Raw genomic sequence first — 4,774 nt, 5'->3', positions numbered from 1 at the left:
GTGCTGGGGGAAGACACTGGGACATCCATTCCTGAGGAAAGACAGTGCTGTCAGTCAAACCACATCCTCCAGCTCCCGGCCTCCAAGCCCCGGCATCAAGACAAGAGGACACAGCAGGCACAGAAACATGGCCACAGCCTTGCCGAGGGGAGGAGAGGGAAAAGGAAACGAGGGATGGGATATCTATGGCCCTCTTCTTGTTGCAAACCCTTTGGCTACGTCCAGCATCCCCAAGGATCTGCCTTCCATGATGATCTAGTCCTGCTTCACCTCTAATTCTCCCCTTTTGGACTCCACAGCAAGACGTGGTGATGAAATACATATGTACTTATGCATGTCAGGAAAATGGACTTCCCCTCATTTTCTTTAAACCTTTTACCTAATGAGTCCACTGGGTAACCCTCAGAATCCAAATCCATCCATGCCCCCTCTTCTACTCCTCTCTGGACTGTACATGGTTTGATCACCTCCCTCTCCTCTGTACTCATCCCCATCTGCCCCTCTACTCAACAAACACGTCTCAATCTGAATAATTTCCCTCTGCATGGAAGCTCCCCCTTTGATCACAGCTTTCCTATACTCTTCCCAATAAAGGTAGTCACAACTCCAGCAGGGGCAATTTTAGAGAGACAGCTTCATTCTCACCCTCCTGGTACCACATCTAATTCCTGGGTTTGACCGCTCCTGAACATAGGTGAGACATCCAAAACCCACACCAATGCTGGAAGGTCAGTGGCCACTGTGCAGAGTTACTGATGGAGCCCAGCATCCCTTCCCACAACTATTCCAGATACTGAAGGATCAACAAAATTGTTCATGTTGTACTTTCAGGAGGTTGCTGGAAGGATACTTTGTCAAATTACTGGAGGGACCAACAAGATGCATTCTGGAGCTTGGGGCTACTTGTATTTACTAGCAGAACCACTACTGAGTTTATATCTTATCTACAAAAACAAACCCAGAAACCTCTCCATCCCAAGAGGGAGAAAACACCGTTTGCACAGTACAACACAACACAACAATTCTCAGTGACATTGGCATGCTGAGCTTCCTTTTGCAACCTCCTGGTTAAGAAAAGTTCCAAAAAAAAAATGTGTGTTGTGCGATAAACAAAAGCAGCCCAGCTGGAACTCCTGTGATACAGAATCCTGTTTCTCTGTAGTTATTTATAAACTCTTCTTTCCAATAGTCGGGAGCTTCTTAAACTAGAGCAGATCAATACACCTGAAAAGGTAGGGGCAGATCAGAGGGAATTAGATGACACTGGCGTATGCATCTTCAGAAATTGGAAGAGCTGATCAAAATGGATAAGTCAGAAAAGCCTTTTTTTCCTTTTTTTTTTTTTCAATTGGGTATTTTCTCCATTTCTAAATGAAATTTTTTAAGTGTTTGTCTTAAAAAAAAAAAAAAGAAAAAAATAAAAAAAAGCCTAATTCCTTTTCTTTTCTCTTCTCATCCCCAAGCCCAAGTAATTTCTAATCTTTCCCACTGGTAAATGGCAGAAGTAAAATTTATCACAGCTTTGGGAAGGGTGGCGGGGAGAAATCTGACTCGGGTCTTATTTTCACTAATTTTTTTCCACTCAGATCCAGTCACTGCTGTTTTTTTAAGCTGTTCAGAAAAAGAAAAGCAAAAGCCTTCTTTTCCCAGCAGAAGCACTGCAGTTTTTGGACAGATGTGGTTATCCTTCATGCGCAGAAACCTTACGGGCTTCCCGGCTGCTGAGACAGACCGGAGATCACCCCCAGCCATGGGAATGCGAACACAGCGTCAGGGTTTCTCTCCTGCGAGGCCACAGAGGGAGCCCAACTCTCCAAGTTGCCTCCCAGCCACTTCCCCGGGCTGTCTGCAATCCAAATCAAATCACATCTGACTTCAGGCCAAGTTCGGGAAACTTGATTATCTTTCTCCCCCTGCACGATGGGAGATGGCAGGTTGAGGGGAAAGAGGAGGAAGGAGTGAAAAATTAACACAAGCACTTAAGATGTTATGAAACTGCAATATGCATCTCTAGCCTGGCCCCCGGTCCTCCAGACCATACATTATTTAACAGAAAAGAAAGCACAAATGAGCCAGAACAATAGCCAGAGGGTGGGAGAGGAATGTACATATATATATATATATTTAATTCCTTAAACCATGCCCATTAGTTTTGTTTCTTATTTGGGATACTGCATTAATCATGCTAATATTTTACAGCCGGGCTGTACACTTTAGCCATTACTTTAATCAAAGCCATCAGCGTACCCAAGAACACGCTACCAGGTGGGAATAGCTGCTACCGCTCGCTGTTAATTACTTTGCATTTTACAGCAATCAGCAGCAGGGGCTGAGATCATAATAAATTCATGACTTATGGGTCCATAAAATCATTACCGTAGGAAAATATGTTTTATCAGGCATTCGTCGGGCTGCTGCTCAGAGAGAGATTTCTTGAAGGAAATGACACCCATGAAATTAAACCGATCCTTGCAGTCAGCAGAAATGCTAATGTGGGCACAAACAGAGCCGAGGCTTGTGTGGAGAGGAGGGAGGGGAAGATGGGGAAGGATTTTGCCAGCCTGGAAGGAGGGGAGGTGCTGGGGGAAGCCTGCTCACACCCGGACAGGTGGGACAGAGGGAGGGCTGGAGGGAAAGGGAAGAGCAGGATGCAGGGCTGCTAAGGAGTCTCAGCACCTTCACTGCCACAGCCTGAACCTGTAGCAACGACGGTGCATGGGGCATCTACACACAGGGACAGAGAGGGAAAAGTTACTCATGCCCTTTTAACAGGAGAATCACTGAATCAGTCCTGAGTTAGAAGGGACCCATGAGGACCATCAGGTCCAATGCCTGGCCCTGCACAGAATCCCAGCATGTGCCTGAGAGCATTGTCCAAATGCTTCTTGAACTCTGGCATGGAGATAAAGACACACCAATGAGCTGATGTGCAGCAGCTTCCTCAGCCCGGGCTATACTCCCTCTCTGATGGCAGTTTTCCAGAAGGGAACACAACCCATTCATGACTAATCACAAAATCTCTTTGCTTAAACGACCCACCTGTGGCTTTGCACACAGGTAACCGCAGCTTGGCCTGAACTTCCTATTCCCAAACCTGGTCAGCTGAAGGCAGGAGTTTTAATTCAATCACCTAAAAGCCCAGGCAGGTTATGTGGGATGCCAGGGATGTGATCAGGGCAGGACCTGCTCCACATGCAGCACGGCAGTGCCATCACAGCAGCGTCGAGAGCAGCAGCGAAATCAAGCAGTGCCAAATTGACATAAAGCAGCAATAAAAGGAGCCTCAGGATTTGAGAAGCATGAAAGGAGCCTAAATGAACTTGCTGAATATTTTCTAAGCCTTTTCTGCGCTCGCAGAAAATCCCATGGCACCTCCAGAGTCATTAGCCCTGCCAGTTCCTAAAAAACAAACAATAAGTTCACTTCTAATTTTTTTTCATTTTTTTTTTTTCCAATCTAAGATCAACTGAGTTTTCTTTGGCAAGAAGCCACTGGCTCTTTAGAACTCTCGTGTTTCTTGGCCTGTGAAAATGAAAAAGTGAAATGCCAACTTGAAAATACCCCAAAAGTGTTAAATTGGCCAAGGCCTTGTTTTTTACTCTTTGTTTCACGCTGAAAATACTAAGGAAGCTCAGTCATAGCTGGTTTGTTTGGTTTATTCACCTCTTCCAATTACACTGTGCAAACAGGGAACATTATTTAGTGTTATTTAAGCATGAAATTATAACAGATCATTTTAAATATCAAGGCTCTAAAAATAAATCTTTCTATCAAGGCACAGCAGGTCTAGATCTACTAGCTTGTTAACATCCACCAGGGTGGGCAGAAGGCAGGAAAACCCCAGTAGAGAGCTCAGTGTTTAAGAGATTTGTTTCTTTCCTTTCTGGGATCATGAAAACCTGAGCAGCTCAGCTCTGGGACTGCAGTGGGATCGGAAGGGACACGGAAGCAGAGCCAACAGTGCAAACCTGATGTCCCCCAGACCATAATCCTGCACAGTGTCCTGGGCTCTCCCACTTCTACACAGCCCAGAGGAGCAACATCAGCCTGTGATCTCCAGGGAAGATCCCTCTGGGTCTCACCTCCATGAGACATGGTCTGTGAGAGGAGTTTTGTTATTCCTTCACCCCAGGTGGCTTTCCTAGAAGAAAAGCGTGCCTGCAGCATCTCACACAGCTCTTTGTGGTATCTACACCTGCATTCAACAGAGAATGGGTCCCCATACCCTTCTTGGCCAGACCACGTCATGGTTCCCTCTCAGGGCACTGCACCTGCATTCCTTTCCCTTAAAATCTAGGGAGATACAGGAAAACACAGAAAAAGATCAGCCCATACTGGCCAAAAAGAGAAGCGAGGGACCTCCACCATGGGAGATGTTCCCAGGTCTAGTTTAAGTTAATCAGAGATTTCCACACTATAGTCCAATGAGCCAACACCACACAGAAATAACAGCCTGACACCAACATTCATCCAGCTACATTGTGCTACATCAAAATACCCTCAGTGTCCTACCTGGGGCCTCAGAGCAAGCCCCAGGGCTCGGGTTGCAGAAATGCTTGTGCCAAAACCTCCTGTGCAGTCCCATCAGCCACAAAAAACAACCCCAACCCCACCCTCCAGCCCCACATGGCGAGCTCCCATCCTTCTGGACCGGTGGCTGGATCAGAGGTGACGTGCCAACAAAAACTCTTTGTGTAGAACAAGCTGCGGTTAAGAGCAGGTTGCAGATGAGCTCTGCTGTCCCCAGACACGCTGCTTTTTCTTTGCACGCTGT

Source organism: Lepidothrix coronata, unplaced genomic scaffold (genome assembly GCF_001604755.1).
Source record: "Lepidothrix coronata isolate B3197 unplaced genomic scaffold, Lepidothrix_coronata-1.0 Scaffold52, whole genome shotgun sequence".
In the NCBI taxonomy this organism is placed as follows: Eukaryota; Metazoa; Chordata; class Aves; order Passeriformes; family Pipridae; genus Lepidothrix; species Lepidothrix coronata.
This window is presented reverse-complemented; position numbering follows the sequence as displayed.